Source organism: Thamnophis sirtalis, unplaced genomic scaffold (assembly GCF_051295495.1).
Source record: "Thamnophis sirtalis isolate CommonGarterSnake01/CBP01778 unplaced genomic scaffold, rThaSir2_p1.2 scaffold_14, whole genome shotgun sequence".
Classification (NCBI taxonomy): Eukaryota; Metazoa; Chordata; class Lepidosauria; order Squamata; family Natricidae; genus Thamnophis; species Thamnophis sirtalis.
The window spans coordinates 12,488,193-12,500,661 of record NW_028261394.1 but is presented as its reverse complement, the minus strand read 5'-3'; the positions used below and the strand labels follow the sequence as shown (position 1 = coordinate 12,500,661).

The 12,469-nt window shown below is 45.4% G+C and overlaps 1 protein-coding gene across 2 annotated transcripts in view; it reads left to right on the top strand.

Moving 5' to 3' along the window:
• The window catches only part of CAPN15 (calpain 15), a 129,981-nt gene that overhangs the window by 37,366 nt on the left and 80,146 nt on the right, over positions 1–12,469 (top strand). The gene's annotated exons all lie outside the window — the stretch shown is intronic.

Here is a 12,469-nt window from a genome sequence, read left to right as displayed (position 1 = left end):
ACATTCTTCTCTTATGAACAAATCCCTTGGAAGTCATTGCCCAAATTTAATTAATTGGAAGTAGTGAGCAGGTACGGGATACGGTGGCTCAGGGGCTAAGAGCTTGTTGATCAGAAAGGTCGGCAGTTCAGCAGTTCGAATCCCTAGCGCCGCGTAATGGAGTGAGCTCCCGTGACTTGTCCCAGCTTCTGCCAACCTAGCAGTTCAAAAGCACGTAAAAATGCAAGTAGCAAAATAGGTACCACCTTTGGTGGGAAGGTAACTGCGTTCCGGACACCTTTGACATTGAGTCATGCCAGCCACATGACCATGGAGACTTCTTCGGACAGCGCTGACTCTTCGGCTTAGAAACGGAGATGAGCACTGCCCCCTAGAGTCGGGAACGACTAGCACATACGTGCGAGGGGAACCTTTAATGAGCAGGTGCTTTCAAGAAGTCTTTAACTTTTAAATTCCAAGGAAGAGGCTTTTAATTTGCCTCCGCTGGCTTTAGACTTGGCTATTACTATTTTAGGTTATTTTAGAGTCAAAAACGGTTAGCTGTCAGCTGACTCTGGCATCAATCCCTTCCTGAATGCTAAATGCTTCTCCCTGCCATCCATTTGGGGTGGAAGATGAATTCCACCCCGCCAAATGATTGTAAAACCAGAGCATTAATGCAGATATTGCAATCTTAATGATTCCCCCACCCCCTTCTCTTCCTACGTTTGGGATTAAAATGTTCAGATCCCTTAGGGAATCCTTAAATGCTACTAGCAATTGGCAGGGGAATTTAGAATTCTTTTCCCTTAATGCTAAAGCAATCCAGATTATTCTAGAAAGCCTTTCTATCAAGAAGTATTTACAGAAACGGTGCTTGCTTTCCGCGGCTATTAAAGGAAATACTTAAAAACATGCACAATAGTTTTTCCCTTTAGCTCACGGCGTAATTAAAACTGTATATTTTTTTAAAAAATTAATAAAACCACCCTCTGCCATCCGTGGTAGCTGCACACAGGCAGCAAACTTTGCAAAAAGGAGCAGGGCGGCTGAATATGGGAAACAAATCAAGTTAGGAGCTTTGGGGAGTTTATTATAAAATAACATCCCAAAGCTGATGCCCACTACTACAAATATCTCGGTCTTTCTTTTAAATAGTCCACTTCAAAAGTCCACGTTTTACTTTAGATTAAAGGGGTGATTCTGAGAAATATTTCCATTTGTATGGGATTGGTGGGCTTTCCAATATCTTACTTTTAGACGGTTTTTTGGGGGGGAGGTGGCTATTCCAGCCCTTTAACATGTACTGAATATTCAACACTTTGAACTGTAGGAAGTTAGCACCCACCCGTCTCCTAGGAAAATAAGATATTTTAGGAAATATTAAAAGGGCAGAATATTTCCCCTAAAAGGAAGGCAGAAACTCACCCCTCCCACTAGGCCAGTCTAGTCTACATAACAAAGATCTACCTGCATCAGGCAGAATCCCAAAGCCCTTTCATTACATCATCACCCAGCAAGGCTCAACCAAGCCTGGGACTCAGGGCAGCCTACAGAGTTGCCCCTGCATGATCCTGTGGGAGTCTGACAACCAATCAGAATACAAGCTCAAATTCAAAAGCCCAGAGAGGGCATAAAACCCAGGTGCTCTCAGCATCTCTCCCCCTTTTCTTCTTCTTCACCCAACATCTTCAAGGCATGTGATCCTGTCCACCATTAAAGCCATCTTTCCAAGCAGCCTCCATGTTTCCAGTGTCCTTTTCCCCAACTTGGAACTGAACCCAGATGGACATGTCTTTCAAAAGAACTAAACATCATTTCATCTTGGTTTACAAATAGTCCTTGACTTGTGACTTGCACTTGAGCCCAAAATTTGTGTTGCTGAACAAGACCGTTGTTAAGTGAATTTTGCTCCCTTTCTTGCCACAGTTGTTAAGTGGATCTTTACAGTTATTAAGTTAGCAGCATGGTGTCGACATCCAGGTCAAGAATCCAAATAAAACTCCAGCTTCGTTCCATTTCCGAACATCTTACTGTTTCTTGGATGCGCTGCATGGAAATGTCGGAGTAAAACTAACTGTGAGGTTCCCAAACACCAGTTCATAGAATTAAACAATAATTTCCCCAGCCAATCCCCCAAATTCTCACATAGTCCATGTAAACAAGTTCGCTTTGTTATAGGAACCGTCTGCTCCAACTCCAGCACCTGTTATGATGCCCTTGAAAAGGTTTCAGGCTGTCACGGTCTTCAGCCGAATCATAGTAGTTTCGGTTTTCCATCTAACCCATTTTAAAAAACACCTTCCCCCTCCCTCCCCAATGGCAAGTTGAAACGAAAGTTTCACTCTTGACACACGGTTGTGAAGTGAGCCTCCCCATTGTCTTTGCTTGTCAGAAGGTCACATAAGGGGATCCCATGACCCCGGGACATTGCAGCCGTCATAAGTATGAGTCGGTTGCCAAGCAACTGAATTTCGATCTCACGATGGTGGGGATGCTGTAAACAGCCGTAAGCATGAAAAATGGTCGCAAGTCCCTTTTTTTTGTAACTTTGGACAATCACTGAATAAACTGTTGTGTAACTCAAGGGCCACTTGTACTTCTTCAGCATATCTTGGCTCCGTTGGAGAACATTGTTCTGAGCGAGGCTTTCCAAAAGCCTGAAGCAAACTCCTTGTCCTGACAAAAACCCCTTTTATTAATCTACTGTGAATTCCGCTCATTCACATCCAGCAAAGTCTTTCTAGGGAGGATTTACAGTCACAGACCTTCTCTGGCTTGGAGAGCTGCCAGGCTGGTATCTGCAGAACTTGGCAAGGAGTCTTGGAGAGTCATGAAACAATTAAGTGAACTAATTGTCTCCTGCAAACTCCACTCCCCTTTTGCTCCTCTTTTATTTCCTCTGGGAGGGGCCATTTATCGTCCATCTGTGGTCTTTCTCCCAAGTCAACCCCTGTTCTTTAGCTGTTCCCTTCGTCTGGCAACTCTGTGCATGTGCAAACTGGGAACAGGCTCCAGCTGTTCATCTGCCTCACTGACTCTGAAGGCAGCTGATAACTGGCATACGGCTCTGGCCCCCTCTCTGCCTCCGACCCAGAGCCCTCATCAGAGCCTTCCCCAGACTCCAGGGCTGGCCCAGGTTCCTCCCCCACCGCCTCACTGTCCGAATCTGTCCACAACAAACATGATATTTCCTGCAACAAGCAGGGAGTGAGCTCTCCTTTTTTTTTTGTTGGCTCATCCCCCCAATGTTGTGATAAGTGATAGGTCAACCCTGGCCTTGAAAAGATAAAAAGCATCAGCTCAGCTAGGAGTGGTGGTATCTCCAAGCACCTCTTCCTTGGCAGATGATAACAAATGGGGAGGGAAAAACCCGCTTGCCTCATCAAACTCGGCTGCATCCTCCAGCCTCAGCGAAAACACCCATTAGGAGCGATTGCTTGTCTGTTCCAATCAACGAAGCTTCTCTCCAACGTAGGTTGAGCGAGCTTTGAAGGGATCCAAACTGGGAACCCAGCTACTCGGGAATGTCACAGGGAAAGGGGTGGGATGGGGAGCTGGAAATCTTTTCTGTTGAATAATGGCTGTGCCAGATACACAACAGCCTGCTATTTCTGGCTCAGAGGCTCTGCTCCTGGGTTGCATTGAGTAAGCGCGGCGTTTGTAAGCTACCTTAAGAGGATCTCCAAAGCTTTAAAGCAGGATGTAAATATTTGCAAAGATTCTAATCCATGGGCTAACCTGGGCCTGGTTACTAACCGATTGCTCGCTCTGTGTGGGTTGCTTTTGAACAGGCAGCTTCTGCCTTATGCTGTAAGTGTGTCATAAGTTAGTTGTGTGTTGTGTTCAGCAGCTCAAACCTTTCTGAAAACCTGGAGAACATCATTTCCAGCGGTTGGGGACCCCTGCCTTAAACAATATTTTGTTGTTGTGAAGTGGTGTCTGACCCATCGTGACCCCATGGACAACCTTCCTCCAGGCCTCCCTGTCCTCTGCTATCCTCTGGAGTCCATTTAAGCTCACGCCGACTGCTTCGGTGACGCCATCCAGCCACCTCATTCTCTGCCGTCCCTTTCTTCTTTTGCCCTCAGTCGTTCCCCGCATGAGGCTCTTCTCCAGGGAGTCCTTCCTTCTCATTAGGTGGCCAAAGTCTTTGAGTTTCCTCTTCAGGATCTGGCCTTCTAAAGAGCAGTCAGGGTTGATCTCCTCTAGGACTGACCGGTTGGATGGCCTTGCAGTCCAAGGGACTCGCAGGAGTCTTCTCCAGCACCAGAATTCAAAAGCCTCAATTCTTTGGCACGCAGCCTTCCTTATGGTCCAATCTTCACAGCCACCCATTGCAACTGGAAAAACCATAGCCTTGACTACACACTTTTGTTGGCAGGGTGATGTCTCTGCTTTTTAGGATGCTATCTAGATTTGCCATCGCTTTCCTCCCCAGGAGCAAGCGTCTTTTAATTTCTTGGCTGCAGTCTTCATCTGCGGTGATCTTGGAGCCCAAGAAAATTAAAGCTGTCCCTGCCGCCATTTCTCCCCCATCTGTTTGCCAGGAATTGAGAGGGCCAGATACCATGATCTTATTTTTCTTAATGTTGAGTGTGAAGCCAACGTTTGCACTCTATAAACAATATACAAGAACCTCATTGGATGTTTACAGGTAACTGGGGGATGGTGGGTGGGTGAGGGGAGGGGAAAATATACTTCGTATTGTGAGCGGGGGAAAACCTTAGATTCACCTTACGCTACCTCTGTAACCATTTAAGCTTCAGTAAAGTACAAGTAATCCTCAACTTACAACAGTCCATTTAGTGACCAAAGTTACAATGGCACGGAAGAAAGGTACCTATGACCGTTTTCCACACTTACAACCATTGCGGCATCAAACCTTTGATGCATGGCAACTGACTCATATTTATGACGGTTACAGTGTCCAGGGGTCAAGTGATTCCTCTTTGAGACCTTCTAACCAGCAAAGTCAATGGAGAAACCAGATTCCCTTTAACAACTGTGTGACTTCCTTAACCAGCAGTGATTCAGTTAGCAAAGATGGCAAGAAAGATTTGCAAAACGGGACAAAATTCATTTAAGGAATGTCTCACTCAGAAATTTGGGGGGGGGGGGAGGGAGGAAACGGCTCAGTCGTGGTCATAAATTGAGGATTACCTTCTACCTGGACACAGCAGGCATTGTTGTTCTTGTGGCAGTAACTCAAACCTCTGGTTACTGTTTAATCCGAAGAAGCTGATTTAACGCGGGATGTGTTTCCGTTGTGCATGCTTTTGGAAATCAGGAAGAGCCGTGGTGTTTTTCTTTTTAAAAAAAAAAAACTTACAAGATTGGAAATTTTCTCCGTTTCCTCTCTTTGTAAGTGCTTTTCTGGGGGAGGGCAGAGAACTAATTTAGAGAATAGGAAGGAGGAAATGGATTGATAATAGATCTGCGTATTTGCTCCAGAAAGCTCTCTTGCAGGCGTAATTAACTGTAACGTTTGAAATGTGGTAATTATGCATTAAAACCACAAAAGAAAGGAAAATAGGTGCTTAACTATTTGTTTCTATTAGTTAAATCTCCCATTTGTCTTTTTTTTTTAACCCCCATTGTTATTGCTACAGCGTTGGGCTTCCCAAATTAGATTAATTCAAACAGTGATTTATTTTGTTATGTATATGGCAGGGAAAAGCTAATTCTCTCCCCTCCATGCGCAACCCCTCCTAATGCAGGTTTTTTTCACGAGTTTTTCTGCAGTTCCCTTTAAAGGTAATCTAAAGGTTCCCCTCACATATATGTACTAGTCGTTCCCGAGTCTAGGGGGCGGTGCTCCTCTCCGTTTCAAAGCCAAAGAGCCAGCGCTGTCCGAAGACGTCTCCGTGGTCCTGTGGCCGGCATAACCTGATGCCGAAGGTGCACCGAACGCTGTTACCTTCCCATCAAAGGTGGTCCCTATTTTTCTACTTGCATTTTTTTACATGCTTTCGAACTGCTAGGTTGGCAGAAGCTGGGACAAGTAACGGGAGCTCACTCTGTTACGCAGTGCTAGGGATTTGAACCGCCGACCTTTCTGACCGACAAGCTCAGCGTCTTAGCCACTGAGCCATCTGCAGTTCTCTTTACTGCCTGTTAAATTTTTAGCAAGTGCTGTTTTTGTCATTCCCAATCTTGGAACGCTTCCCTCCCGCTTCCCTCTTCTCCCCATCTTTCACAAACCACTGAGCCCAAGACTTTGAGTAATGCTCAACTCTGCCTGGGGTGCTTTCCTACTCCTGGCCCCGTGCAAAAGATAAATCAGCTAACAAACTGCAGTGTGGCAGGTGTATAATTGCACAGAGCCTACATGGTTTTTACCTGTTGTGTATTATTTCAAGATAGATTTGCAGTTAAGACATCCCAAGGATGAACGTTGATGTGGGGTTCTTTGAAAGTAGGCAAATATTGTCTGGGACTATCAAAAAACCCATTACACTACAAATATTTATCTGAGGGTGTCTTCTGCTCAGTAGGGAACCAACATACAAACAGTCCTTGACTGCGTTTAGGAACCGCTCAAATTTATAACGGCATTGGAAAAAAGCAACAACCAGTTTTCACGCTTATGACCACTGAAGGAAGCACCCTGAGCCGTGGTAGCGCAGTGGTTAGAATACTGCAGGCTACTTCTGCTGATCACCGGCTCCCAGCAGTTTGGCAGATGGAATCTCACCAGGCTCAAGATTGACTCAGCCCATGGGTAAAACGAGGACCCAGATTGCTGGGGGCAAGAGGCTGACTCTGTAAACCGCTTAGAGAAGGCTGTAAGTGTATTGAAGTTTAAGGGCTATTGCTATTGCTGTTTTCTTTCTTTCTTTCTTTCTTTCCTTCCTTCCTTCCTTCCTTCCTTCCTTCCTTCCTTCCTTCCTTCCTTCCTTCCTTCCTTCCTTCCTTCCTTCCTTCCTTCCTTCCTGACAAAAGACTGATTCTGTAAACCACTTAGAGAGGGCTATTGTGGTATTGAAGTCTAAAGGCTATTGCTATTTTCCTTCCTTCCTTCCTTCCTTCCTTCCTTCCTTCCTTCCTTCCTTCCTTCCTTCCTTCCTTCCTTCCTTCCTTCCTTCCTTCCTTCCTTCCTTTACAGTATTGCAGGCTAACTCTGCCGACTGCCAGCAGTTCGATCCTGACTGGTTCAAGGTTGACTCAGCCTTCCATCCTTCCGAGGTGGGTAAAAGGAGGACCCAGATGGTTGGGGGCAAGAGGCTGACTCTGTAAACTGCTTAGAGAGGGCTGTAAAGCACTCTAAAGCAGTATATAAGTCTAAGTGTTATTGCTATTCCTTCCTTCCTTCCTTCCTTCCTTCCTCCCTCCCTCCCTCCCTCCCTCCCTCCCTCCCTTCCTTCCTTCCTTCCTTCCTTCCTTTGGGAAGCCTCACCCACCCCTTCCTCTTTTATAAATAGTAAGTGGGAAGAATGCAGGAGGTTGTGAACACAGCATGTAATTACAGTTCATGGTTAAATTGAGTTCTATACCAGCCGAGTTAACCTTGATTCCCATTTTAAAAGATTCAGTGTCACCCCCTGCCCCTAAATCATGCCAGGCATCCTTGGTTTATCTGGCACAACAGAATTTGTGCTTGGAATAGCGGCCTTTGCGAACAGAACAGCGTTTGAGGCTTCCAACTGAGCTGGGGTTATCCTGGGTCTATTTATGGATCCTCTCCCCTTGCTCCTCGTAGCTCCCCCCCCCCCAGCGCTGTTAAAGCTGGTGGTTGTCCCCCCCAACCCTTCTACACATCCTTGCGAACTTCAATCTGGATCCCAAATTTCTCTTGGCAGGAAGAGTCGCTTCTCTGTGGTGCTTTTGGCAACTAGTTTGATGGAATTCGGCCAGTTTGTTTGTTTCTCGTTGTTCTTTTCAACTCGACAGAGTAGTTGGGCTGCCTTTGGTAAAGGAATTGTAAAAGTTTCCCAATATCAGGGGTTTTGGGGGTGGGGGAGAGGAACAGTGTTTGTAAGGCGATGCAATGCCCAGGGAATCCCAAAGGTGCTTTTTCAGGAGGCAACTGGACTTCCTTCTTTTTATTTTTGAAGACGTTTTGCTTCTCATCCAAGAAGCTTCTTCAGCTCTGATCGGAATAGTAGGGAATGGAAGGCTTCATGTTCCTTGCAGGCAGCTGGTCATTTGCGTGTTTTTAGAGGGTGGTTGAGGCCACAGAGGTTTATCTGTGTCTTCAGGATCACCCGAGTGGTGCAAATGGTTCCTGCAGTCTGCAATATTTTTCCCTTTGCAAATCTGTTGCTACTCCCGCGCCATTCCGAGGGTCTTCATCCCAAATTGTATAGCTCAAAGTCTGTAGAGATTCTCAGTCATCCAGGTCATGGTTGTCCCAAAGATGGGTTTTCAGGAGGCAACTGGACTTCCTTGTTTTTATTTTTGAAGACGCTTTGCTTCTCATGCAAGAAGCTTCTTCAGCTCTGATAGGAACAGTGAGGAATGGAAGGATTTATATCCCTTGCAGACAGCTGGTCTTTTGCATCCTTTTAAAGGGTCATTGAAGCACTTGGAGGCTTATCTGTGTCCTCAGGGTCACCTGAGTAGTGCTGAATAGAGCCTGGGGGAGGCAGTTTTCACCCTCCTGGAGGCTCAAGAAATGCCTCCGGAGCCTGGAGAGGACAAAAATGCCCCCTCCCACATACCTTGGTGCAGGAAGCCAACTAGAACTGGGTATGTCTAGTTGAATGAAAAGAAGGACCAGGGGAGACGTGATAGCACTGTTCCAATATCTCAGGGGCTGCCCCAAAGAAGAGGGAGTCAAGCTATTCTCCAAAGCACCTGCGGGTAGGACAAGAAGCAATGGGTGGAAACTAATCAAGGAGAGAAGCAACTTAGAACTGAGGAGAAATTTCCTGACAGTTAGAACAATTAATCAGTGGAACAACTTGCCTCCTGAAGTTGTGAATGCCCCAACACTGGAAGTCTTTAAGAAGATGTTGGATAGCTATTTGTCTGAAAGGGTATAGGGTTTCCTGCCTAGGCAGGGGGTTGGACTAGAAGACCTCCAAGGTGCCTTCCAACTCTGCTATTGTATTATTGCCCCCATGCCCACCCAGCAACCGGGCAGAGAACCCGCAGCTGAAATTTTTCAATCCCAACCCTGACTGGCCCACCGCAGCTTCCTTCCTTCCCCACTTTAGTGAGTCGGTTCAGATAACCTGGCTCCTGGTCTCCACCTCCCACCCACCCACCCACCCCCCGAGCAAGATTTGCGGTGTTCATTTTGGTATTCTTTGCCATAACGGTAGTTGACTAGGGCCATGCTTGTCGAAGGAAGCCGCCTCTGGGCCGATTGGAACGATCGGTAGCAGAATGGCATAGCAAAACGTTTGGCAAGGCTGGTCCTTGGAGAAGAAGATGCTTGTCTTCCATATTAAGTAGCAAAAAAAAAAATATTCTGTGGGCTGGCAAGATGTTAAATTAATGCATCTTCAGCCTTTCTCCCACCGATCAATTTAGGTGGCAGAGAGAGAAGGGGCAGCCCAGCTAAGGTGAAACTTCAGACATATTTTGGGAGTTTGATTTAAGAGTCCGTGCTTTTAATAATGTCACCCATGCCATCCTTAAGTCTGCTCCTTTCTTTTTTTCATGTTTTATGCCTTGGTTGTGTATCCGCTCATCTAAGTGGTGTGTATACCATCACAACCCAAGGCTGAGAATATCTGCTAATTTCTGAGTCTCTGTGTTTGATTTTGCTTTAGCACGCTACTTTTGGCTGAAATGAAATCGGGCAGTGTGTGTTTTACTATTTGTATTTATTAGTTTGTCAAACATGTACAAGATAGCAGGTATAAATATAAAACATGGGCATGTACTTGTACTTGTACTTGACGCCTCTTCACCCATCGTGGGTATAGGCGACTTCCATGGAAATTTGACGCCACTGTTTTCGGTCCTGTGCTAGGGTTGGGCATGGGCATGAACGAAAGAAAGAAATGCAAATAAATGGGGACAGTAGGACAGGGATGGTGGGCACACTGGTGCGCTTATGCCTGCCCCCTTTATGGACCTCTTAGGAATAGGGTGTGGTCAACAGTAGACAGTCTTAGGTTAAAATTATGGTGATTTGGAGATGTAACAATAGAGTCGGGTAGAGCATTCACCACTCTGTTGCTGAAGTTGTATTATCTGCAATTGAGTTTGGAACGGCTCACCTTGAGTTTGTATCTATTGTTTGCCCCTGTATTATTGAGGTTGAAGCTGAAGAAGTAGTTGACAGGTAGGATGTTGTAGCAGGCAATTTTGTGTACTGTGTATATACTGTAGGCAGTGCAGTTCCAGATTGTCCAAGGCCAACATTTCAAGCCTGGTGGCATAGGAGATTCTATTGTGAGTAGAGGAGCGAAGAACTCTTCTCGTGAAATACCTCTGGACTCACTCGATCGTATTAATGTCCGATATGCAGTGTGGATTCCAGGCAGACGAGCTGTAATCGAGGATTGGTCTGGCAAAGGTTTTGTATGCCCTAGTTTGCAGTACAATGTTACTGGAGAAGAAGCTTCGCAAAATTAGGTTAACAACTCTTAATGCCTTTTTGGCAATGCTGTTACCAGGAGCTCTGGGACGTAGAACGTGACTACTCCAGGTCCGACCAACTTGTATTTGGTGTTCTGATTCTTATTGCCAATGTGTAGGACAGAGCATTTGTTAGTCGAGATTTGGAGTTGCCAATTGCGTGACAATTCAGACGCTCAAAAAATTGTGGTTTTTTTTAGTTAGAATTGTTTGAAACTCAAAAAATTGTCTTGAGTGAATCAGGCTAGGATATTATGCTGTAATCTACTGTATTTGTTTGATCAAAGGGCTTCATGTGGACTTGAGTTTTACCAAAATACAGGCAGTCCTCAACTTAACGACCACAATTTATGCTGCTAAGTGAGAAATGTGTTAAGTGAGTTTTGCTCCATTTTACATTTCTTTCTTGCCACGGTTGTTAAGGGTGTTAAGGGTCACTGTAGTTGTTAAATTAGTAAAACAGTTGTTAAGTGAATCTGGCTTCCCCATTGACTTTGCTTCGTCATAAATGTGAGTCAGATGTCAAGCATCTGAACATGAATCATATGACCTTGGCAGCGGTCATAAGTGTGAAAAATGTCCATCAGTCCCTTTTCGTCATTGCTGTTGTAACTTTGAACGGTCCCTACTTGGGCATGTTGTAAGTCGAGGACTAGATGTACAACAGAAATAATGGCTGGTGTTTTCTATGTTAATTACTGCTAGAATACTTAAATCTTTCTCTGGGGTGCCAGAGTTTCTCAAACTTCAGGAAACTCATTTTCTACCTTGACTCACCTGCTTTTAAACTCCAATCTAACTTCAAAAAAATACAGACTTCCAAAGGATTCTGAATCCTTTCAGATGGAAATATTTCAAATATTTTATTTATTTATTTATTTATTTATCTATTATTAGACTTATATACCGCTTCATAGGGCTTTCAGCCCTCTCTAAGCGGTTTACAATTTTTTTTAGCAAATTGAGTCAGCAACTTGCCCCCACAGTCCGGGTCCTCATTTCACCCACCTCGGAAGGATGGAAGGCTGAGTCGACCTTGAGCCGGCGAGATTTGAACCGCTGAACTGCAGATCACAGTCAGCTAAAGTGGCCTGCAGTACTGCACCCTAACCACTGCGCCACCTCGGCTCCTAATATGTCAACAAAAATTCCAGAAGATGTCGTCCTCAACTTACGACCGCCATTGAGCCCAGAATTTCTGTCGCTAAGCCAGAGAGTTGTTCAATGAATTTTGCCCCATTTTATTACCTTTCCTGCCAGCGTTGTTAAGTGAATCCCTGCCGTTGTGAAGTTGGTAACACAGTGGCTAAGTGAAATTGGCTTCCTTGTTGCCTTTGCTTGTCAGAAGGTCACAAAAGGGGACCCCATCACACACACACACACACACACACACACACACACACACACACACACACCAGGAACACTGCAACCGTCATAAATATGAGCCAGTTGCCAAGCATCTGGATTTTGATCCCATGACCCCCGGGGGAATGCTGCAGCCGTCATAAGTAAGAAAAACAGTCATAGGTCAATTTTTCAGTGTTGTTGTAACTTTAAACAGTCACTAAGTGAAAGGTTGTAAGTCAAGGACCACCTGTACAGATTCCCAAAGGATGCTGAAAGGAATGCCAGCAAGTTTTTCCCAATCCAGTGTATTTTATTTAACCCGTTCTTCCTAAATAATATAAATTTTAAGGCAGCCATCCCTCATGATTGGCCATTACCTATCTTCCAATTCAGCCTCTCCCTTTCCCCCAAAAAATGACTGAGCTCTCCCTAAAACCTAACTGTAAACCTTGTGTGCCTCCCCGACTTCTCAAATGTGTTGTGGCCTGCCAGAGTTGGACAGTGAGGAGGTTTCGGGAGGAGCATGGGCCAGTCCTGGAGTCTGAGGAAGACTCGGACGAGGGCTCTGCGTCGCAGGCAGAGACGGGGCCGAGGCCATCTGGCAGTG